Source organism: Rhineura floridana, chromosome 1 (assembly GCF_030035675.1).
Source record: "Rhineura floridana isolate rRhiFlo1 chromosome 1, rRhiFlo1.hap2, whole genome shotgun sequence".
Classification (NCBI taxonomy): domain Eukaryota; kingdom Metazoa; phylum Chordata; class Lepidosauria; order Squamata; family Rhineuridae; genus Rhineura; species Rhineura floridana.
The window spans coordinates 213283703-213309834 of record NC_084480.1 but is presented as its reverse complement, the minus strand read 5'-3'; the positions used below and the strand labels follow the sequence as shown (position 1 = coordinate 213309834).

The 26132-nt window shown below is 41.7% G+C and overlaps 1 protein-coding gene across 4 annotated transcripts in view; it reads right to left on the bottom strand.

The window, feature by feature from the left end:
* Positions 1 to 26132, bottom strand: part of PHACTR1 (phosphatase and actin regulator 1) — a 394372-nt gene that overhangs the window by 234392 nt on the left and 133848 nt on the right. Inside the window, exon 1 of one of the 4 annotated variants that reach the window (XM_061592115.1) lies at positions 11038 to 11110. The exons of the other annotated variants lie outside the window; for them this stretch is intronic. The gene's annotated coding sequence lies outside the window, so the exon portion shown is untranslated. Of the gene's footprint in view, positions 1 to 11037; positions 11111 to 26132 lie in introns of those variants that run through there. 4 annotated transcript variants of the gene reach the window in all.

Sequence of the window (26132 nt, the reverse complement as noted above, 5' to 3'; positions counted from 1 at the left end):
ATAAACAGCAGCACTTTTGTTTACAGTGAACACTATTTATTCAGTGCCTGCCTAGGCTTTAAATGAAAGGTGCCTTGCAATGGGAAAAATCAATCTATTTTCCCATTTCATGGGCCCTAATAAAGCCATTTGCTTTTAAATCTAGCTGCCATTTATACTGTTCCATTTCTTCTTTGAAATACTGGGAGCTTGACTCACCCAGCTATAGAAAAAAGGTAGATGGATTTCCTTGCTGGTACTCAGCACAGCTGTAACACTGTGTGTAGCATTAGAAGGAAGTTAGGGATGGCATCTGTTGGGCAGTGCCCGTCTGAAAGCATTCTGTTGAGCTAACAGGCTGGTATTAATCTGAATTCATTTTTGTCTGCTAGGCACTGCTTTTTCTCCTTGCAAAAAATATTGATAGTAATATCAACATTTTGAAAGGAAATATCACATGAAAGGAAATATTGATAAAAGTGTCATTCTTAATATCAATTTAGAGGCAGATTTTTTTAAAAAAATTTTTTTTCAAAAATAGCCATGGAAAATCACTACATAAATATCCAATCCTCAAAGTTAAAGAATAATAAAATTAATGGAAACTTCAGTGCCAGATCCAAATTGGGTGGAATTCTAGCACAGCCCTAGAAAGAAGCACAAGTGGATGCAGTAATTCCCTCTCCAGCTCCCTCTGCTCTGCAAGCCTAGGAGAAATGGGATAGATGTGTGTCACACACATTTCCCATATTGGAGTCATCTTGAAGAGTGACTTGATTTGACACAATCAGGTTTTTAGGTGGCAAGATACCAGCTGAATAGATACAGACGCCTCCATACTGTCACTGCGGGTGGGATTCAAACGTGTATTAGAAATGTAGGTTTGTACAATTAACATGAACTAAAGCACTTCATAGCTGTAGCAGAACAAATCCATTTAAAAAATAAAGCTGACTTTTTGCAGTTAGGAAAGGGATGGAGAAATGCAGTGAAAAGTGTGGGATCACTACCTTTTTATGGGAAGATGTATAAACACCCCACCAACAAATTAAGATGAATGCTCAATAAAGACCAGACATTGTCTAACCACTGGGTATGCTTTGTGCAAGCAAATCAAAATGAATGCCGAACCAAAAGGTTGTCTAGAGGAGATCAAAGGTTAACATTTTCTCATATGAGCACTCGCAGTTGCTTCAGTACAATTCAGTTCCTGTCTTTTGATACAATACTGTAGGGCCCTGCATTTTGGCGGCCCACTTTGCAGCGTTCTGCTAATACAGAGGCTTTCAATTAGAATAAGGCCCCACTCATACGGCGCTTGTCCTGCTTTTCCAGCCTTTTTTGGACACCATTTTATTGAATGAGTTCCACTTTTCAGTGGGTTTCGCTTTTAGGTGGGAGTCTGGAACGTAACCCGCCGTATGAGTGGGGCCCTACTGTACAAAGCTTTTGGAAGGGGCTTGTATAACATGGCATAATACAATTATCCATGGTGATGAAAGACCAGGACCTGGTGGTATGTTGAATATTTTACCATATACCTGGCTGGGGGGGGGCAGGGATGGGGGGCAAAGGAAGGCTGCATCCTACATGTTGTCAATATCTCAAAATGGCCATCTGTATTAACCCAGAAATCTTTGAACATCAGGAAGAAGAAAAGGCAAAATCATATAATGATGTGTCAAATGTCATTTTGTGGTTATAGCAGACACCCACAATCTGCGTAAAAAAGACCTTTCAGAACAATAGCTTCATAGAAGACTATTATTTTCCTTAAATACCTGCAGGCTCAGTTTGCATAAACAAAACATGTTCCCCCTCTCTCATTTACATATTTATGAGACTCTTATTCAAGGTCAGTAAAGAGCCAATGCTTATTCCCCCCCCCCCATTATTGGGAAATGATGTGGCGGGATTAAAGAGTTTGGGAAATTCCACCTAAAAACTTGGCTGCATGAGTGAGCAATCTAATGGCTATAACATAGCAATAATTTATAATAAGAAAAAATTAATGCTAACTGTTGCAATTTCATTAAGCATCAGGTATTTTCTATTAACTGAGACTACATTCCAGAAACCTGTAAAGTTTTATTTCACTGTACTGCATTCATGCCATGGTAGAAAAACTGAATTGTGTGTTAATCACTGATGCCATCTGAATTTGGTTAAGAGAGTGATGGTAGGAATCCTTTTGACTTCAGCTGTGGAACAATCAATTCTGAAGTGAAGGTTGTCTGGATATCAGCCAGAAGCAAACAGACCATTGCCGTTAATTATTATGGCCTCTCAAAAGGATGCAGATCTTTTTCTTTGGAATAGAGAACTTAAGAAAGACTCTTCAGTCTTTTCTGATGTGATGAGAAAGCAAAATACAAGCTAGCACATTGATATGCCCAAATCAAAAGGTGCTTTTGATGGTGCACTACATCCTTTGAGAGAACAGAGAATCATGAAGATCTGAGGACAGCCCAGTAGTTCTGCTTCACGTGGGCTCAGGCAAACATTTCATATAGTTCTCTCCCATGTGGGTTTATATACAAAAGGAAACAAATTCACAATGTCTGCACAGCTTCAGTTTTTTACGCTTTAAGGTAGGCCATATTCACCTGCTTTCATGTTGAAATGAAGCAGTGTTTTGATGGGAAACTCTTACGTTGGACTGCACTTACTCAAAACTGAATGTGCACAATGTGAAAGGAACAGAACTTCAGAGGTAATGAAACTCCACGCCATGGATTGACTTCAACAAACTAACTCTCTCTCATCCTGCGTGTTGCTGTTGCTAGCTCTGTTTCAACAGCCAATTTGCAGCTACCCAGACCTGCTTCCCTATGGCTGGTCTCACGCCACTCTGGTTACATATGTGTGAAGGAACCAGATGGGTCCGATTAAGGATATGTTTCCTTCCCATAGTAATGTTGCCCAGCCAGGTGGGAATGCAGTGCTTACTTGGGACAGAACCACATCATCACCCTGCCTGTGTTTGTCCCTCATAGATCATTATGTTATATGAGTAGCCTGAAACTGTGTCGTGAGGAAGCAGCGCCAGACTACAAATTGGGAAAGTACACATTGCCCCTGAGGCAGGTTTACTTCTCACATTATGTTGTTTATACTGAGAAACATGTGGCTAGCAATACCCTAATCTTAAGAGAGCATCAACCATAGCCATGCATTACGAACTCACATTCATTCCCAGTGCATCCTCAAATGCCTACCCCTAACTGGCATTAAAAAAAAACCACGAATAATTCATCACAATAAAGTCTCATTTTTGTAGGAATGTGTGAAACAGCCCTGAGTGAATCCATGAAGGGATGCTCCTCATCACTCTGTGCCTTCCAAATCAGGGACTGGGGGACTTGTGGCTCTCCAGCTCCCATCAGCCCCAGCCGGCATGGCCAGTGGTCAGGGATGATGGGAACTTGTAGTCCAGCAACATCTGGAGGGCCACTGGTTCCCCATCCCTATTCTAAAGAGAATGCTGTGTGGTTGGTGAGTATGGGGAGGTGGCCAGAGGTAGGAAGAGGTAGAGAAAAGGATAGAGAGAGACATAGTCCACATCTGCACTATACATTTAAAGCAGTATCATATTTTAAAACAGCCATAGCTTCCTCCAAAGGATCCTGGGCACTGTAGTTTGTTATGGGTGCTGAAAGTTGTTAGGAGAGTCCTGTTTCCCTCACAGAGCAGCAGTTCCCAGATTGGTTTAACAATCAATTCCTCTTCCCAGGCAACTCTGGGAAATGGGATCTCCTAACAACTCTCAATGCCCTTAACAAACTACAGTTCCCAGGATCCTCTGAAGAAAGCCATGGCTGTTTAAAGTGGTGTGATACTGCTTTAAATGTATAGTGCAGATGGGGCCCCATTTAGATGCATGGTCATCAGGAACTTGCCTCAGGAACCCTGCACCCACAAGACTGGCTGAGACGCAGTTTAAAGGAAAGCATTCTGTAGACCACCCCAGAGGAGGACCAGAATCAAACTGTGCCGCTTGAAAAGTGAGGAGCTTCAGTCTGCAGCTCCTTTTATGTGCCCAGATAATGGCTGCACTTGGAGTCTACCTGATGATCCCAGATTGTGTGTCTTCAAACAAGGGATCTGTCTTACTTACACTTGAGGTGAGAGGTGGGGTGGGAATACTCATAGACCTGGCCCAGTAGCACATGTATTACATCACCAGCTGTAGAAATCCAACCTTTTCCCTAAGAGGGTGTTTGGATACCTAGAGAGGTAACAGGCATAGCTAAAAACCAATGTCAAAAGACTCGCTGCTGCTGTGGGGCAACTGAGGGGAGAATGGAAAGCCTGTCCTTGCCAAAAATGTTTGGGAGGACGTAGGGAAGGGGCAGGGGGCATTTCGGTTAGCATCATGCAAGTGCATGTTTACTAACTGGCTAGCAGCTCTCACTGACATCAGCAGGCTGCTAGCCAATCAGCAACCAGGGGACTGCATGGTTCTGATTGAGGAGGGCCAGCGCTGCCATGCAGCAGAATGAAACAACCTACTTTAGATAGCACCATGAAGGAGGGGATAGACAAAGCAAGGAAACAGTGTCTGAATGGTGCAGAAAGTTAAACCTGTTTAAACTGTTGGTCCTAGAGGGATGAAGGGGCATCATTTGGGCCCTGCTTCAGGTTGTACATGTCATAGGCAGGAACTGTGACTAAGAAGCCCCTGCCTGCACTGCCATCTCCTGGCAGTTTCTGGTAAAGGTGAGCCTTCTCCTTCCTGCTTGAATATCTCACAAAACTTACTGGCAGTTCCTGCCAGTGAACTGTTTCACCAGCTGTTGCTGGTTAAATCTAGAAGGAATTGAGAGCCCAGCAGACGTTCTGGGAACACCAGATGCTGTAACATGACTGAAACTAAGTGGTGAGGACTTAGTCAGCAATCTGGGTGGAAGACCCGTGGGAGCCCCCTGTAAGAGTAAACTGCTGTGTATATCTTTTAAGTATGTGTAAGTGTGTATTAAACAGATAGTGCTTCTTATGGGTACAGTGTCACTGCTCAATTTAAAATGAAGGGGCAAAGCTATTCTTCATTTTATCCTGATCCACAACCCAGTTAAGTGCTTGGATATAAGCTGATTCATTCCTTTTACCACAAGAAAGCTGACTTTGAACAGAATTCTTTTGGACTCAGTGAGACCTACTTCATGTGGGGTTGAGGTGCCAGCCAGGCCCACTGCCATTCAGTCTGGACTCATTGCACAGTCTGCAGTTTCTCTGCGCTCCTCTTTTAGAATCCTTCCTCCTATGCAGAGCAGTTCCAATGGATATAAGCATGAAGAGAGGAGGAGCCAAAAGACATTACCAAAAAGAGGCGCTGACTGCTAAGGATGGCAGATAAAATAAATTCAGTTCACATTTAAATGTGAACTTACTAAATCTGCACTTTCCCACTTTCCAAAACAATATGAGTAACGAAACACAGCTTTGAAATTCGCACTTCTCACAGAATTTTGCAATACAGTTCTTTGGCCAAGTAATTTGTACAAAAATGCATATACTAGTGTAGAGTGTGCACACACACACATATATATAACATTATGTTAGGGAAATTGCTTTGCCAAAATGTACATACAAAAGTATATTCGAAGAAATTTGCACTAAAATACTGATGAATTTTCATGAGAACCTTTTTTTTTTAATTGCAAACTCATGTAGAAATATGCAGAACCAAGCTTAAGACTGGAAAAATGAGAAAAACCAAAATGGATGAATGGCCCCAAAGGACACATCTTTAGAGAAGAAGCAGGTACACTTCCGGGAAGGGTGACTTTGCTTGTGCCTGCTTTTGGGACGGGCTCCCGCCTCAAAAGAAGCTTATTCAGATATAAATCAGTCAGAACATTTTTTTTTGACTGATGAAAATTTCTCCCGGGCAGGGAGAAACGTAGAGATCAACCTCAAAAGCCTGTTTTTGTTGGGAGGACTGGATTTCATTAATTTATGAGATAAGGTCCAGCCAACAATGCCGGACGGACTTCCGAACAAGCTCTATCTGTTTAAGCGATACGTTTATCTTTTCTTTAAAGAGAGAACGGACTAACAGGCAAGCACCCTTCTTTCTATTATTTTTTTTACTTGGTTTAAATTGTTGCAGCAAAAGGAGATTTGTCAGATTGATCGGCTTTGGACAACTTCTGGGTGAGCTATAACTCTTCTCTGTTATTCACGAAATTAACAGCTTATCTCTGTTTCTGTCGCAAAAAGCTGTCCTGGAAGTGCATTCTAAAGATATAAACAGAAGAGGGATTTCTATTCCTGATTTCTATTCCGAGGAATATTATATTGTCTGGGACTATTCTCTTTTTGGTCTATTTTATTTTGACGAATCTGCTTTTTCACGACGCCACTAACTGTTTTGATGCTGGGAACTAAATTTGTTTTGCATTCTTGAACATAGAGAGATAAGGCAGGCTGCTCTGTTTATACTGTGATGTCATCAAGCCTGGAATATTAACCCAATTGTTGCTGAAATAAGAAGTGGTTCTTCTTTATTTTTGTTTTGCTTTGTTTTCGTGGTTTTAAAAATGGCAATTAAGAAAGTGGCTGAGAATCTGGAAGTAACTATGTTTCAGAAAATAATGGATGAGATTGAGATAACGAAACAAACCCTGCGACAGGGTAGTAAGGAGCTGAAAATTGAACTGAGCAAAATGACGCAGGAGTTTAAAGAAATAGGGGATCCTGTGAGAGAGGAGAATGAGATCAGAGATGAGAAAAGAAAAAATAAAGGGAAGATACAAGCCCTGGAGATTGGAACAAATGTGGAATTGGAAAAAGATCTGGAGTTTATGGATTTTAGAAATAAAATCTACTGTTTGGAATTTAACGTTATCTCTGAAGAAATTAATGAAGATATTAGAGATAAAGTTATCAATGGCTTGGATAATCTTTTGGACTGGAATGACGTGATGGAGTTTGATATAGAGAAAATCTATGGAATTAACTGCAGCCATGTGACAATGGAAAAACTTTCAAGAGATGAGCCAGTGCATTTTGTAAAAAAGAAGAACAGAGATATGACTTTACAACAGTATTTCAGCAACTTATTCAGAATGGATGGCAAGAAAATATTTGGGATAGAGGAAATTCCCATCAGACTCTTATTATATGACTATGGCTACGACAGCAAGATTATTATGGAATACTGATAATGGAAGATTGGACACTGAAATTACTGGACTTAACAGGACTATTGAAGATGGAAGATGGAACTAATAGGGATAATGGAATAATGGCTATTGAAATTATTGAACCTAACAGATTTTGATGAGATGGATTAATCGAAATGTTTATTTGGACTATGGTTATGACAATAAGATTATTATAATTATTAACGAGATGGATTAATCGACATGTTTATTTGGAGAAAAATTGATAGATATATTTCTTAAAGAATTGAAACCTCTCTTTGACTTTTTGTGGAAAGAATAAAGTAATGTTTATGAGATTTGATGATTAATTAAGATAACTACTGGAGGAAAGTGATTTTATAATATGATTTAAGAGGCAGGATTGTTATATATTGTAGACCTATAACTGATTTGATCTGTGACAAATGGGAAGTCAATATTTTATTTTATTTTGTTTAATTATTTTTGTTTTGTTTTGTTTTTTGTCTTTGAATGTTTTATGATTTTGTTTTGTATGTTTTATGAAAATTTGAATAAAAATTATTGTAAAAAAAAAAAAAGAGAAGAAGCAGGTAGATAACATCTGTTTAACCTCCTTTGACATCCACCACTCCTACTACAGCAGTAAAAAGTCTCCCCTCATCTTTGGATATTCTCTGAACTGAATTGTATCTTTCTCCCACAGCCCTCTTTTATATGTGCTTCCTCCCTCAGAATTTGTGTCTGCTTCAATCTTTTGCTCCCTATTCACAGTGTAGCTCCAGCGCCTTGTCCATTCAAGTTCCTCCAGGCCAGGGGTATGTGTTTAGCCTGAGGGCTACATCCCCTCATGGGGAAACTTTCAGGGACCGCATGTCAGTGGTGGGTGGAGCCAGAGGCAAAAGTGAGTAAGCAATGGATGTGACTCTTATTTTTGAACAACGGGCCAGCCACGCACACACATACACCCCCCCCAAGATTTCTACAATTGACACCATTATACACGTCTGAGCAAGAAAGAAGTATTCTTATCACATTCCACCCAGGCAAAAGAACTCAAGCAGGGCTCAGAGCGATGCAGCCTAGGAGAGAGGTTGTGGCCTGCAGTGAGTCCCAAGGGCCAGACAGAGAAGCCGGGAGGATTGTTCCTGTGCCTGAGGTTCAGCCCCCCTTCCCTAGGCCATAGCACCAGTTTCGTCCAAGCCCCCATCCCACCTGCCAATTCTCCCCCAAGTTTTCACAGCTAGGGACCCTTTTATCCCAGGCCTAAATTAACTTAATTCCTAAAATCCTAACTGGTGTAAGATCTGAGATGTTAGAAACTTGAATGCAAAATGCTTTACTGCAGTAATTCACAAGCCTAAAGTGTAGTTGTCCCTTGACAGGAAGCGGAGGCTGCCCTGACTCTCATTGAATCAGGCTATCTACTGTTAGATCTGCTCTACACAGGATTTACAACCAAGGGTCAGATTAGAGGAAAGGCAATGCAGGTTCTTGATAATGGGAGTTTCAGATTCTTTTTTAAAAGCCAAGAGAGAGAGACAGCAAAACAGCCCCCCCCCCAACGCATATGTTTGTAGCACATAGGCTTTCAGAGATACATTAGGAAACGTTACAAAGGCTGAAGTCCTGGAAGGAAGAAAACAGGCAAAAAGCAGGCAAAATCTACAATGTTGTGTTTCATTATTTTAAAATCTCTCTAAATATTATTGTGTGTGTGTGTGTGTGTTAAAAAAAGAGCTGATTCATGTTTATCAGATCCTTTAATATCTCAATCTGAGAACAGCCAATATCATTGCAGGATGCTCCATCAACTTTAACCTGTTTGTGAAAGTGATCATGCATTGAATAATAAAGTATTAGCAATTGGCTGCAGCTGTCCGCTCATTCTGTGGTTCTGATATGGCTCTGTCACTGGTGGACAAATTACTCATCCACCAATGGAGTGCGACTTGATGAAACTAAACCAGGAGTATGTGGGTGGGTGGCTTCCTTACTCACTGTTTTTAGAAGGCTGGGGAGGGGAGGCATTATTTAACTAAAGCTGGGCAGGCCTGTGGATTTCATTATGGACCTCCAACCTGCCTCCTCCCCCATAATTCAAAGCACTGAACGAAGCCATTATTTGCCTCAGTTTCTCAGCTTGGCCTACAAGAATGTGTAAGAATGTCATCAGACTAAATTCACCAATATGGCATTAGAAAGCCTGTTGTCTCGGTGGCAGCAAAGGCATGCAATGGTGGTGGGGTTGGGGGTGCTACTTCAGTACTGTCCATGTGTATGATTGCTGAGTGGGGAGCAGCATCCTGTGCAGCCCACTAGTGCATGAGTGGGGAACTTCAGGTGGGGGGGGAATGTGGCCCTCCAGACCTCTCTGTCTGGCTCTCAGGACTCAACTTAGGGCAAGCCCCTTTCCAGGTGATGCCGCCTCTCCCCAAGCCACACCCCTCAGCAGTCCTCCTCCCCACCCCCTGGAGTGTTTTTGCCTGCGGGCTGCGTCCTTGAACTGTGATAATGTCTAGCTTGCAGGCTTCCCCCAGGCACCTGGTTGGCCACTGTGAGAACAGGATGCTGGACTAGATGGGCCACTGGCCTGATCCAGCAGGCTCTTCTTATGCTCTTATGTTCTTAAGCTTGCCTGAAGGGGGGATGGAGAGATGTGTGAGGGTGACAACCGTGACTCCTGCATGGCTAGAATGTAGCCTACTGTAGAAAGGGAAGTGTCAGAGCCGTGTCAGAGCCATTGCTCCTCCCACCTCTGCCTCTAGCCACACCCACCACCAGCCTGCAGCTCCTGGGAGGTTCTCTACCAATGAATGTGGCCCTTGGGCTGAAAATATTTCCTCACCACTCCACTAGGGTAATCACTTATGCCAGGCATAGCTGTGCACTCGGCAGCCATGTAGCTACACAGCATTGAAGCAGCAGCCCTCTGTGTCTCTCATGCTGCCCTGTGATAAGCACTGGGTTCACCTTTCCCATTCAGCAGCAGAAACTGGTATTCCATCAGCGAACCACTGCATGAGTTGCTGCTGTTCCTGATTTCACAGTGGGCCCGTCCTTACTGTAATGTATAAAAGTTAGCACTGGAATCAGACTCCTCTATAACAAGAATCCAATTCATTTATTTCTGGAGAAAGCAACCTTTTCTTTTCTTTTTGGACTCTTCCATCATATTCCTAGAATAATATTTATTTATTACATTTTTATCTGACCCTTCCTCCAAGGAACATGGGGGACCCTTATGTGGCTCCACCCCCCATTTTATCTTCACAACAACCTTGTGAGGTAGGTTAGGCTGAGTGAAAGGAAGCGTGAAAGTCTCAATCAAGATTACACAGTGAACTTAGTGGGGGATCCCATGGCTGAGGGATATCACCCTGAGCCTCCCCACTATAAGTCATGTGCATGCTAGCCAGCCACTGCAGTACATTATTAAGTCAATCACATTGCAGCAAAGCCCTCTCATCTATCACCAATATAATCAATGGTACCATTACGAACAGAATATTGAATTATTTCCCTTTTCTATTTCTGGTAGCTTTGATTGCAACAGAGGCTACACATCCTCTTTTTTCTTGTCTTACTGTCTCTTCTAAATAACTGTTATAAAGTTCTCCAGAGGATTAAGTGTGCTAGAATCCATGCATGCCTCAGTTTTGGTCAGAATGGCGAGAGAATCTCGTGGCCTGCAAATTCCAGTAATATCCTTGCTTGTCAGAACAGTTTCTGATCTCCACTCATTCATACAAACTGGATTTGGGGCAGGCAAAGGCAAGTCCTTCACAAGCAACCATGGCTGACCCACACAATTGGACAAGAAGATTTTGTAAATTCAAGCAAAATGGATTCGACCCAGGTGATGGTGTTGGGTGGAGGGAAGAATCTGACTCTATGGCAACAGAAATGCATATTTTATGATCTTGCCTACCTGATTTGAAATACCAAAAAGCTTCCTTCACATTCTCTGCCTCTTCCTGCAACAGCTGTGCCTTCCGAAACCAAGCAACAGTTCCTTTAAGTGTCGTGCTCTGAAAAAACTCTCTCTCTCTCTCCCTCTCCACACTCTCCACAACCACAGCAGACTTGTAGTGCCAGCCCAGCCCCTTCTTTTTTGGATTCAGCTGATGGAGAACAGGGGAGGGGGAGTTATAATTCTTTACTGACTACCACAAGAGGAAATGGACACACAGAACCCTGAGCAACAAATCTAACTAGCTTCACTGAGAGACAATACAAAAAGGTGGTGATGATGTTTGATTTTCATCTTTTGCCTCTCACCCTTTCGATATTCCCTATAAATAAAGAAGTCCCTTTCAAAGAACCCGTGTGGTTTCTGGACGTGCTGCCAACTGCTATTCCCCCCCCCTGTCTTTCTCCCACAGTCACCAGAAAAAAGAAGAAGTAATAACACATGGGAAGTGCGGAAGCTGTAAGGAATGAGATTGCTGTGCTTACCTCCACCAGGCAATGATTCCTAGCTCCTGGCTGAGGTCTCCAAGAAGCAATTCATTTCATACAAGATTAGATGCAACCAGTTTCAGAAGCAGAGCATGCTCGTGAAGGGAGGGGAAAAAAACACACACAAACCACAGGTCCAGCTTCTTCATCTAACCCACTCACCCTTTCCCTGTCCAATTCCAAGGCTTTCTGCTATAAATCAAATCTCCACGAGGCTGCTGCAGCATTCAGCTCCTTCAGATGCATTTGCATGGAAACTGCATGCTACTTTGGGTGGGGGGGAACAGAGAAGTTTTAAACACTATTTGTTCTGCTTTTTAATATGCAGTTTGTCTCCTTCTGCAGGGAATTACTCAGCCAGTCACATGACTCAAAGCAGCACAATTATATAATTCAAACTATGCTCAGGCTGTTGTGGAAAGGGGGGATGTATTCTGGAAGCCACAATTCAATCACAGCAACATGGAATAGTGCGTTCCGATAAAGCAGGCTCTATGTTTCCTTCCATCACTCCTTCCCGAAAGGGGACTTCAGGACTTACGCTGTTCAGCACCAACTGTGCCTACCCAAATCAGAGAGTAACGCAAAGTCTACAGGAAGTCCTGAAGACACTGACAGCTTTTGGACAGAGGCCTTGGGTGTTTCTTACCAGGCTGCATGTTTATTTTCAGATTCTGCACAAGTGCAATGTGACCTCATGGGAAATTTCCTCTCTGAGCAAAACTCACCTACAGAGTCATCCCAAAAGAAATGTCAGGATGAGTGAAACTTTGCACCACTTAGCAATTTGTCATTTATCACATTTATCCTGCTGTTGCTCTACATTGGAAGGTGTGTGTGTGTGTCTCATTTTATCCTCACAACAGCCCTGTAAGATAGGTTAGCTTGAACAAAAGACTGTTCAATGAAATGCCGCCCTGGGCTCCTAGTGGGAGGAAGGGCGGGATATAAATCTAATAAACAATAAATAAATAAAAGATTGTTCAAGGCCAGTTTTCAAGCTTCAGTGCTGAGCAAGAATGAACTCAGCTCTCCACAATCCTGGTTCAAGTCTCTGCTACACCATGGTGGCTCCTTATGATTTTTTTTTTTTGTACAGAGATGATGAGATTTTAAAACAACAACAACAAGATTATAAAATGAGGGAGAAAGGGAACCGTTACTGATTTCAGTGTGCCACTGTTTAGGGCCAGTGCAGTTCTTTTGCTCCTGCAAGTCTTCTAGAGAAAATATTTAACTGTCTGCTGGATTGCACAGAATACTTCCATCTGACTATGTAGTGCTCTATTTTGGCTGACTGATTTCTGCAGCTCCCACATTTTTAATACATTTACCTAACTGTCAGCACTATTTCATTTATACTATACTTTGCTTATTAATTAGTGCCCTTTTCTCCATTTGATCTGGCTAATGGATTTCTCTTTGCAATTGGCTTAATGGCTTCTCCACTTAAATTAATTGATTACTTTCACTCTTCATACCCTTTCCTGAAGACATTGTTCTCCATAAAGAGCTCACCTACAAACCACTCAGCTAGTGGCAATGCACTGAAGACCTCTTTCAAACTCTTTGAAATCTGGACCAGTGGTAAAAAAAGTCTGGAATAAGTTAAGAACTGTATCAGCTCTGTCTGCCCACAATCAAGTATACATGCACTAGCACCAATGAAATTCATACATCTCTTTTCTAAAATATTCTCAGCTTCAGGTAAAACAAGAGGGTCACTGAGCTGTGCAGTAAACTCAGTGATGCTAATCTTTTCCTAAAGTGGAATTCCTACTAGCCAGAACACATCTAGAATGGGGGAAAACAGCAAAGAATGAAAAGAAAAATAGGATGTATAGTTTGGACCTCAGAATTAAATGGAACTGCAAAAATAACGTAAAGTACCACAAAAGAACCAACACAATGGAAAAAACCACCACACCCCTAAAGGAATCCTTTCCATGTTATTAATTGTAAAGTCCACTGACAAATCCTTTCTCCACAAAAGTGAGAAAGATATGAAAATGGAACACAATCCCTGTTGTGATAGACTTTCATCCGGCATCTTCTAACTATCTTCTAATGTTTAGGCCTGGGGACACCAAGGCAGAACTGGACAGCTGCCGGCACTAACACTGCATTCATGCTTCACCTCTTCTGCGGCTGTGCTGCCACTTCTGCTATGCCTGGTTGTACCGCTACTATTTCTTCCTCCTTCCTGGCTGTGTGTGGGGTGGTCCCACCCATGACCCATTCACTGAAAGTGGACCTTTATAGGCCAGAAGGGCAGGAGCAGAAGAGAAAGAAGCCAGGGCTGCCTGTCACTCATTGTGACTGGAGGGGGAATGCTGAGAAAACCTGAAGCCAGCCTGCCCATGATTAAGGAGAGGTCCCTAATTCATAACACCTTACCAAGGCCATCAGCAAGCCTCCTTTTATTACTTCCCAAACCCTTCAAAGGAAATCTACACAAATTACTTGTGGGAGCTACATTAAAATTGCCTGTCTCAATCCTGAATCACATCACTCTGATTCCTATACAGTAGGGCCCCGCTAAAATGGCGGGTTAGGGACCAGGCCCCCGCCGTAAAGCGGAAATCGCCGTAAAGCGCGGCCCCATAGACTATAATGGGCTGCGTCGCAAAAAAATGATCCCAAAATGTCGCAAAACGTTGCAAAACGGCAAAATCGGCTTTAAAACGGGGAATTTCCCCTGCTTGAAAGCCGCCGCATTAGCGGAACACCGTAATGTGGAACGCCGTAAAGCAGGGCCCTACTGTAGTTGTATCACCTATACTTGGGACACTTTGTTACCTTCAAAAGCAGAATCACTGACATAATGTAATTATATTAAAGCAAATATTACCTGCAAAATCTAAATATTCTATTTTAAACAATGAAATCACCCTGGGTGTGACATAGTATGCTGGGAAAATAACTAGTTGCAAAATGTTAGCCTGCCTTTATATCTGTGAATGCCCAAGGCAGCTAGCAATATAAAATGTAAAAACAGCATGAATTTAAAAAAACCAGGAACATAGGAAGCTGCTATATGCTGAGTCAGACCATTGGTCCATCTAGGTCAAAACACTGGCCGGCAGTAGCTGGTCTTTCCCAGCCCTGCCTGGAGATGCTGAGACCTTCTGGGCGCAAAACAGATGCTCTACCACTGAGCTACAGCCCTTCCCAGAGAAAAATAATAATCAATAAAATAGGGAAAAACTCTACCAGTGGACAGAGGTGCAGACATCAACCAGACAGATTAACAAATGCCTGCTGAAACAGATCTGTCTTTAGGATGTGATGAAAGAGGATCCACAAATGGATCTTTCACAGCAGAGTTCCACATCCTGGGCAGTGGTGTAATCTCCCAGAGTCTCAGGGGGTCTAAGACCCCTTACTTTTTTGGGAGCAGTGTCCCAGCAGGGTCCCTATGTCTCCAGCATCCTGTGAGCCAATCAGCATGAAAGAGGAGAGTGTTAGCCACTGAGAAGAGTCCTCTAACATGCTTCCATGTCCTTTCCTGCGGATTGGAGCCAATGAGAGTAAAGGGAGGTGAGTCAGCCATTTAGCTTTTCAATAGCTTTTGTGCTTATTGGCTCCCAGGGACGTCTGTTGTTGTGGGAGAAGGCATTAACAAAAATATCATTCTCATCTCAACCCAGCAGCAAAAAAGAGGGAGGGGCATGGCTGTGACTATCATGAAGGGACTCTGCACTTCTAAATTTGCAACTGCACTCAGGGTGACTTTGCATCCAACGTTCCCACCAAATGTACCTCTGACAAAGGAGGGATGCCAGAACTCTTTATGCCCAGGTCAGAAATTACAACAAAAATCTCGAACAGCCTCTTGCAAACCATTTTAATTTAGACAACCACAACCTTTCAGACCTGGAAATATTTCCAACAGAAAAATTATTTTAATACAGGTATACCAGAAGCTAGAAAAAACACCCAGCTGTACAGACTGAATACTGTACCACCTCAGGCGGCCTTTTAACTTGGAGGACAATATTGAAACATTTACCAGTGCTTTTAATTCTTTGTCTTCTTCTTATGTTCCCCCTCAACTTTACTTAAATGGTCATTGAGGCTCTGAGTGCCTGAAGTTGTTACTGATGAAAGTAGAAGCCAGAACATTTAAATAATGACAAAAAATGCTTTCTCAGTCACTAAGATTACAAGGGAGTAAGCCCCACAGAACACGGTGTTCCCTTTGGGTATGGATATGCATAACATTGTACTATTATTTACATAGATATACTATTTGTGACTAACTGCATTCTGCTAAGGTCCAGTGCCTACATGAATGTAGGACTGTTTAGCTGTATTTTGAGATTTATTCTCTATATTGCACACACACACACATTCATGTGCACAGTATATATTGGTCTCTACATTAGAAGCCTTTAGGATCATAGCAGAAGAAGAGTCCTGCTGGATCAGGCCAAGGGCCCATCTAATCTAATATCTTATTCTCACAGCGGCTAACCAGATGCCCCTGGGAAGCTGCAAACAGAACCTGAGCGCAATAGCAGTCGCCCCACTGCAATTCCCAGCAAAGGGTATTCAGAGGCATACTGCTTCTGATAGTGGAGGCAGAGCAAGCCATCATGCCTAGCAGCCACTGATAGCCTTATTCTCCATGAATTTGTCTAATCCTCTTTTAAGGGCATCCAAGCTGGTGGTCACCACGACCTCTTCTGGGAACAAATTCCATCGTTTAACAATGTGATTTAACTACAGATAGAAGGATCTGTCAGCTTCGTTTCTAATTTTTCCAATCTTAAATGCAGTTCTACACGTTTCTGCAGCAATTTGCGATTTTGAAAAAAATCCTTACGAAAATTCTCTAGCATTTTAGTGAGAATTTCTCCCACTAAACACATTCTTGTATGCCGTTTTGACTAATGTACTGATTTTTGCATGAAATTTCTGCTAATATAATGTATTTTGGTAAGTTATTTTCACTATAATATTCATTTTTATGCATACTTTCCCCCAATATATGCATTTTTGCAAACATTGCTTAGTCACAGAACTGCATCACAAAGTTTGGATAAGTGCAAATTTTGAAGGATGGCTGTGTTTCAGTTTTCCTGTTGTTTCAGAAACTGTGGATTTGATACATTTGGCTTTAAATGTGAATATAATCCAATTTGTCCCTCATTTCTCGCTTTAACACTGAAGCCCCTCCCCCGCACAGCACCTTTCTTTTTGCCTTGCAGTTTTGCCTCAAGCCTGCCAACAGCACACTCTTGTAAGATTCCTAAGAACCTCAGGGGTCTTTCTCACTTGACATCTTGAATTTTTCTCTGGGTTTTCTAGTAAATGTCAAGAAAAATTGTGATTCTGAGCATAGCCACTGTTTACAACTGACGAACAGTGTATTATGATTTGGAGTATATCCATGCTTCTACAATAGGAACACTTTCAGATACCTACTATTTTCAGGTGGGATTCAATCACACACTGGCAAATTCAGGTTACACAATTAAAGTTGATTTGGAGCTCTTTCCCATTTCCCACAAAAAACTGTGATAAAAACTGTGATTGGATAATGCTTGCTGCAACATCATCCAACCTCCCCTAAAATCAGGAGGAATGCTCAATATATAGGTCATATAGAAGCAATATAGTTCATATATATGAAGGCAGTGCTACTGTTTTTGCAAGTCTAGAGGTTCTCTCCTGCTTGTCTTTTGACTTTTTGAAGAGGCATGGCCTTGATGTTTGTAGTTACATTTTCAGAGGGTTAGCCCCATCACTTTTCCTACCTAGGCACACTTTCCGTTTCCCTCTCTTAGGGCATGTGTGATTCTTTTAAAAATTGAATTGTCGCCAAGCACCTATATTAAAAACACATACCATCATTTGCACTATTTCAATCATGGGGGAAAAGCAGCCAGAGAGTTAAGATACCAGCAGAAGCTGAAGAGTTAGCCATCCAGGCTACAGTCCATAAACGTTGTTGTGGGCTGGGGGCTCCCCCTCCAGGCGCACTGCTTTTTGGCTGTTGGGTCTATGAGTGCATTCATGGTGATTGTGCATTTCCTCCTGTCTGCTGTCCCTGGACTGTGAGTGCGCGTTTCCTCACTTCACTCTCCTGGCAAGTGCCATTTTAGTACTTGGTTGGGGTGTGCGTGTGAAAACAATTTTTCACTGGCATTAACGTACTGAATTGTGCAAATTAAAAAAACAGCAGAAAGGAAATAAGCACTGAACGGTACAAGGGGGAAGGAAACAATGTTCAGAGGAACTAAACAAGAAACCTTACTGGTTACTGACATTTGGGGAGATGTAGGGGATGAGAAAGGCGCACAAGAAGAGCCCTGCTGAATGAGGCCAAAGACCCATCTAGTCCAATAGCCAGGTCTTACAGTGGCCAACCAGATGCCCATAGGAAGTCCACAAGCAGGACCTGAGCTCAACAGCACTCCCCGTACTTGCAATTTCCAGCAACTGGTATATGGAGGCAGAGTGCAGGAGTTTCTGGAACTCCCAAAGGCTGATTATATAGCTAGGTTCGAATCCCCACACAGCCATGACCTTCATCTTCTGCAGTTTAAAAGTTTTTAAAATGCATGAGATATTGTACTGCCCTACAAACCACTCTCCATATGCTCAGAGGCACATGTTACCAAATTGTTCCAAGTTACACAGGAAGTGGATTGGACTGTGAAAGACCAACCCAAATTGTGTTTGCATTTTGACAAATGTGTAGGGTGGTACAGTATCTTAGAGAGGAGGTCAGGTCTCCTGCTCCCCTGGTGCATTCACTATAGCTGCCCAATTTCCCTGCTTTTTAAAGTTTGATAGAAATATCTGTGGGCTATAGGTAAGTTCTTAAACTGCAAGGTTTTTTGCCTATTAGTGAATTTACATCCAAGGAGAGGAGAGGGCAGAACTGACACACAGCATATCAACTGACACACTGCCTCCCCTGTTTCCTGGCCTTGAAAGTGACAAGGGGGACAGGAATGGAATGGATCAGGTAGGCTCAGCCATTTGTTACCACTGTTCTTTCACCTATAGGATCTTGCAAGGACTCCGCCCACTCCTCCACCCACTCCTACCACTCTGCTAAATCCCAACATGGGAATAAGCCCATCAAATGCAATGCCTTTCATGTTGGAGTAACCACGTGAAGGAAAATTGTGGCTACCAATGTCCATTTTTCTCCCACTGCATGGGACATGGAGGGCAGAAAAAAGCTGACACCAGCAGAAGGAGAGAGAGAAAGGTTGTGTTTCAATGTCCTTTGGAGGGTATCTAAATAAAACCCATTATTTAAAAACCCTTCTTTCACAAAGTAACTGGGCAATTGCTCTTTGATAAATAAGTGCTACAATGCTAATTAAACAAATGCTTTAAAAAAGATTGGTGGGAAGATGATTTAAAACTGGCTAGCTAGCCAAACTGTAGTCTCCAGTTACCGGCACCCACATGCAGTGATGCATAAGACTTAATGGTCTTATGGGAGACCCCCTGTTTAATGGTAACATGTAGCACTTCAAAATGTGACCAGCTGGCCCTGCTGCATTGGTGACCCTCTCCTGCTCATTCTGCTCAGGGCTGCCCTGAACTTCTGTCCCAAAGTCTTGCCCTGAATGCATCGCTGCCCACGCAGCTATTTAATGTCCACTCATCTCGGCAGAACATAGTAAGATGCACATACAGGGAGGGGAAAAAACAATACCCTCTGCAGTCCTCAGTTTTTATTGTTGGAAGTCCCCAAATCTTAACTGTTCCAGATTTCTAATAAGCATGAAAATGTGGCTCTAGGATGTCTTAATATTCAGAAACCAGAGGGCAAACATATATAAATATATATTTAACAGAGTAATTTCCCCCCCTGCTCTATGTTAACATGAAGTTAGCTGCATCTCGAATGCCTCTTTTCCAAGTTCTGTACTCATGGTTAGAGTGCCATAAAACTACAGCACCTCACTGGCCTTTGCTAAGGTGTTAACTGCCTCCTGATTAAAGATCATAATCACAAAAGGCAATGAAGCAGAGAAGGAACATGCTAAATAATGAAACAGCTAGCAATAAAAGATATGCTCAATTGCACTACCTATATTGCTTGCTATGGGTGGCTTTTCCCACCCCTTATATCCAGTCTGCTTAAATCAAATGTTATACACAGTGAGACTACTCTTTGTTCCTTTGGGAATCAGTAACATACATCTGGTTTAAAGCCAGCAGTGGTCAGTGGGGCAGGATGGGGGCACTTCCCTCACCACCTGCATTGCTACGGTGTACTAGGTAGGACATGGTGAGGGGCAAGCTGGCAGTGAGGTCAGCATGGTGAAAACATACTGGTGGGAGTGAAGCGCTGGATTGGTTGTGCTGACCTCATTGCCACTTGCTCCTTGCCCTACCCCTCACAGCATGCCACAGTGACCCAGATGATGGGAAGTCAGGTAAGCGCCACTGCCCCACTGACCGCTGCTGCTTAAAACATTGGTGGGTGGTATGCAATGCTGCCACTCCTTTCTAGATTGCATAGCAGTCAGATGGGCCTCAAATATCTAAGAGCACATGCTCCATCAGAAGGTCCCACTTGATGGCGCTATCCATTCATCAAGTCTGAACAGCAAGTGCACTTAAAGAGAGGTTTGGGATGATGAGCCCATAACGCTGCAATTCTCTTTTTGTCAAAATCCAAGCCAGGCATCTTTGAAAAATACTGGAAGACTTCTGTATTTGGACCAGCATTTCATGGTGTGGATCAAGCCATTCAGCAATATGTAAGCTTTATTTGTTAATTTTATTTATTAATTTTAATTGGCTAGTTAATGTGCATTTTTTGTGCATTTCTGTCCATTGTATTTTAGCTCTCTTATACTAAGTCAGACGAAATAATCAAACTCAGTATTCTATTCCAGGGACCCTTAGCCTGTGGTCCATGATGGGCTTCAGGTGGTCTGTGAACCGGCCACAAAAGCCCCCCAACAATTTCCAATGCAATAGACAGACAGACAGACAGACAGACAGACAGATAGATAGATAGATAGATAGATAGATAGATAGATAGATAGATAGATAGATAGATAGATAGATAGATAGATAGATAGATAGATAGATAGATAGATGGGGTCCATAGCTTTTATCAGATTCTCACAGGGGTCTATGACCCAAAAAATGTTAAGAACCACTGGTCTATTCTGACTGATGGTAGATTCCCAAGGCCTATGGCACAACTATTTCTGGTATCAAAGATCTTTTAATTAGGAGCAGTTGACAGGGCAGGGTGGCACTACAGAGTTGGCCTCCTAGCAGTGGCATTACTGCTGCTTACCAGGATGGTGCAGGGCAGGGCAGTGGCAAGATCGAGGTGGTTTGGGCACACCGACAGGAGAACTGGATTGGTTCCATGGATGTGTTTGAAACCCCCTGCCTACACTTTTGCCCTACCCAGCCCTGTACCACCCAGTTAGCAGCAGCAGGAGGCTAGCTCTGCAGTGCCACCCCACCAGTCACTCTGGCTTTTAATGGGAAATGCCGGACAGGGAACCTAGGTGTTTCTAAATGCAAGGCATGTATCTCTGAACTCTCTCCTCTCCCTGTGGTCTTGCCTTTGGAATCTGAGAAGTTAAACATCTAATTTGAATCAATTACTTTTAGGCCTTAATGACAGGATTGCTGATGCTGTTGTTTTATGATCAACTTTGTTTCCCCAATATTGATTAAAAAACAAAATGCCATGCACTGAATTAGAAAAAATGTCCCTAGTTCAATCCCTAACATCTCCACCTGAAAAAAGACCAGCTAGCTGGTGATGGGGAAGACTTTTGCATTGGAGACTGATGGCTAGTTAAAGTAGACAGCACTGGCCCAGATGGACTAATCTGACATGGGTTTAGGCAGCTTTTATGTCCCCCAAAGCCACTGAACTTGTTAACTCAAAACCAGGCCTCAAACTAGTAAAGTAGAGCTCCAGCCGAAGCTGCCTTGTGGAAGGTTGGAATCTGCAGCAAGATCTCATTTCAGGGCTTGGGTCCATTCCTAGCTGTCAGACAGTATGCTGAGGATACGTGGGTGTAGCTTTTATATAAGCCGGAATGTTCCTGTTCCATTTTGTTCATCTGGCCTTGCATTTAGTAAAGAGGAATCTAACTAAATAAGCTTGTTATTCTACCAATGAAGACTTCGCAACAATTTAAATATTTTTTTACATTTCTAAATAAGTTCCAGGCCACCTGCAAATGTGTACATGTGTCTTTTTATAAATGTCCACAGTTTATTTTTACTATTATACTTGTAATCTGATTTTGAAAACTAAACAACTCACCTGGATATCCTCTGTGTCGTGAGATATAGGGACAATTATGCAGTATTTTTTTAAACACATTATCCCAAAGACCTTGGAATCTCCTGCTAAAACAAAGGAAAAAACTTTCTTTTTAGCTGGGATTTCCATGCAAATACCTTCATGAATCAGAAAGGGCTTTGCAGGAAACCTGCCAAACTGAGCAGGAGTTAACCCCTGCTTATCAGCTGATGATCAGGGGTTAAATCCTGCTGCCTTGGTTGTGCACACCTATTCCCTGCAGGATTAAACCCCGCAGTTCTGTTGGCTGACTGGTGGTTGGACATGGTTTGGGGAAAATGGTGAGATGGGCTAAACTGGACCCCCTGGTAGGCCCCTACTTCAAGGCAATAAATACCTCTTTCACATACAAAGGGACTTCCATGCTTTCTCTTAAGTGCCTCTGTTCTGCATATTGATAATTTCCTTATTATCAGTTTTTTTATCATTAATTTTTATTCAAAGTTTCAAAAAAACAAAACAAAATAAAACAAACAAAAAAACCAAATTAATAACTAATACAATAAAATAAAATGTTGACTTCCGATTTGTCGCAGATCAGTTATAGGTCTATAGTATATAACAAACCTGTCTCTTAATATATTACAAAATCACTTTCCTCCAGTAGTTATCTTAATTAATCATCAAATCTCATTAACATCACTTTATTCTTTCTGCAAAAAGTCAAAGAGAGGTTTCCAGTCCTTGAGAAATATATCCATCGATTTTTCTCCAAATAAACATGTCAATTAATCCATCTCATCAAGTCTGCTAGGTCCAGTAGTTTCAATAGCCATTCTTCCATTATCAGTGTTAATTCCATCTTCCATCTTCCATCCATAATGATCTTGCTGTCATAATCATAGTCATATAATAAGAGTCTGATGGGAATTTCCTTCCTAACAAATATTTCCTTGCCATCAATTCTGAATGTGTTACTGAAATGTTGTTGTAAAGTCATATCACTGTTCCTCTTTTTTACGAAATGCACTAGCACATCTCTTGAGAGTTTTTCCGTTGTCACATATCTGTAATTAATTCTATAGATTTTCTCTATTTCAAGCTCCATCACGTCATTCCAGTCCAGAAATTTTTTTGAAACATTGATAGCTTTATCTCTGATATCTTCATCAATTTCTTCAGGGACAACGCTGAATTCCAAACAGTAATCTTTATCTCTAAGGTCCATAAACTCCAAATCTTTTTCCAGTTCCACATTTGATATATCTGTTCCAATCTCCAGGATTTGCATCTTCCCTTTAATTTTTATTTCTTCTCCTATTGCTTGTCTAGTTATATCTTTGATCTCATCAACCTCCTCTCTCATAAAATCCCCTATTTCTTTCAGCTCCTGCTTCATTTTGCCAAATTCAATTTTCATCTCTTGTTTACCATGTCTCAGTTTTTGTTTCGTTATCTCAATATCATCCATTATTTTCTGAAACATATTTACTTCCAGGGTCTCAGCCACTTTCTTAATTGTCATTTTTAAAACCAAGAAGAAAAAAAACCCTTCAATTTCCAATATAGCACTATTCCCAAGCAAAGAGCAATTTATTTCTTTTTCCAGCAACAAAGGAGTTAATATTCCAAACCTGATGACATCATAATGTAGACAGCACAAACTGCCTTATCTCTTATGTGTCCAAGAATGCAAAACAAATTTAGTTCACAGCATCCAAATAGTTAGTGGCATAAATGACAAGCAGATTCGTCAAAATGAAGTAGACCAGAAAAAATAGTCCCAGACATATAATACTCAAAAGTTCATATAAATCAAAAATTTTCTCCTTAGATTAGATATCTCTCACCCGTTTGTATCTTTATAATGCTCAATTCCAGGCCAGCTTTTTGCAATAAAAACAAAGATAAGCTATTTCGATTTCCTTCCGCCTTAATTCCGTGTATAAAAGAGAAAAGTTATAACTCACCCAGGGATTCTTTACTGCTGATTCTTTTAACAAATCTCTTTTACTGCAGCAATTTAAGCCAAATGATAAGGATAGACAGAAGAATGCTTGCCTGTTAAAATCTGTTTTTCTTTGAAGAAAAGAAAAACATCTCGCTTAATCAGTTTGAGCTTGCTTGAAATTCCCTGGCTCCGTCTGACGTTGCTGGCTGGTCCTTCGTTCATAGGGGATCCTAATGAATTCAAGTCCCCCAACAAACACAATGAAGCTTGTGGATGATCTCTTCGTTTCTCCCTTGCCTGGGAGAAAATTTTTACCAGTCAAAAAAAACCTTTTGACTGGTTTTAAAACTGAAAAAGCTTCCTCTGAGACGACAGCTCGTCTCAGAGGCAGGCACAAGCGAAGCAATCCTTCCCGGAAGTCCCTATTATCAGTTTTGACATACAGATTTCTCAGTCCATACTGTGGCCATAGAGAGCCAGTGTGATGTAGTGGTTAGAGTGTTGGACTACGACCTGGGAGACCAGGGCTCGAATCCCCACACAGCCATGAAGCTCACTGGATGACCTTGGGCCAGTCACTGCCTCTCAGCCTCAGAGGGAGGCAATGGTAAACCCCCTCTGAATACCGCTTACCAACCCTATTCACAGGGTCGCCGTAAGTCGGGATCGACTTGAAGGCAGTCCATTTTCATTTTTCATTATGGTCATAACAAGATAATCTTGTTGTTAATAGAAATGTCAAGGTTCTTAACCATTTCACAAAAATAAAATATGGAAGACAATAAAGTTTACATCATTTGAAACAGAAATGTAATGTTAAAACATTTATTCAGTCTATGTCTCTAGAAGCAGAAGTAACATTTTATGTACCTGGATTTTCCAGAAGTAATTGGCACTATTGTATCTCTTTGAATGAAACCATGAAACAAATTTTTGCAAGATAGATACTATTACTCATTGTGAAGGGTAATAAAATGCATACATATTTTTCCTGCTGAAGGTTTTTTCCCTGGTGAAAATAGCAACTGGCATCCTGCGCATCTCTAAAATATATGGATAATGTCATGCCATTTATTTATTTATTCCATTTTACCATGAGCTCCCAGGGAAGGTTACAATAACGTAAAAACACAACATTAAAAACAGTTAAAACAGATTACAATCAAGCAAATAGGGTGGGTCCTAAATATATATATCTCCCCAGTGTCAAAGGCTAATGTAAAGTGGAACACATTCAGCATATGAAAACTACATAATATGAACTGCTGAGTCCGTGATACCAAAATGAATTTTGCCAATGAATCAACCCAAGTGGATCAGAGGCATTTCTCAAATAGGGCAGGGTTGAACAATTTAAACAGAGCATCCCCAAGCAAACCTTTGTCAAAAAACTGGCTGTCTTTAGACATAACACTAAACCATAGTTTGGCATTATGAGTCTGAGACAAGGTGAGTCTTGTGCTTCCCTTTCCCCTCTCCTCCTCCAGCACAGCCACAAGGAGGAAATTGGAAGCATCATATCTTCTGCTGGGAGGAAGGGCGGGATATAAATCAAATAATAAATGAATAAATAAATATCTGAACTCTGAACTGTGGATAATCTTAACTATGGCTAATGAAAAAATGTAGCTGCTGCTTGACTGGCTGGCCTCCTGTCTGCAAAAAACTCACAGGGTGGGGCAATCAAAGCCATGAAGATGGGCAAAGTATCTGGTGTGACCAGCAGTGTCAGGGAGGGAAGCAGAGAGCCTGGTGAACACAATGGAACATTGTGCCACATTGAGGAATGCTGCACTAAACTATAGCTTAGTGTTAGGTCTGAACCATCCCGCTAGATAAAAAAACAGTATAGACAGCTCTGTTCTTGCTGTGGAATTTTTTTATCCAACCACACAAACCTATCTATTGGCCCCCAGGGATAGAAAACATGATGACTAATGCACCTTTAGAAGCTCTCAATGACCTACATTGCTTTCCCCTTAAACGAAAATATTATCTGATATTATAAGACCCTTCTGGGTTCAGAAGCAAACACTGCAAATTGTATCAGAGAAGAGGGAATACTGATTTCAGTTGAGAAGAACTGCAGTACATTAAAGGTTAAGCTGTCCTTATTCAAGGGGGAATGGTGGCAAGACAAGACTCTGTGCTATATGAAGAGATAGAGGTTCTTTCCCCAGCCAACTGTATGACAAGCTAACTGCATTTACCTGGGGGAAACTCATCTTGTAGGAAGATTCAGGTTTTAATTCATTTACAAAAAGAACAGTTTGACAGAAATCAAACATGGCGCAGGAATTAGTGTGCTTAACTAGAATTTGGGGATCTGCCCCTTCTCCCCGTTTAGAAACTT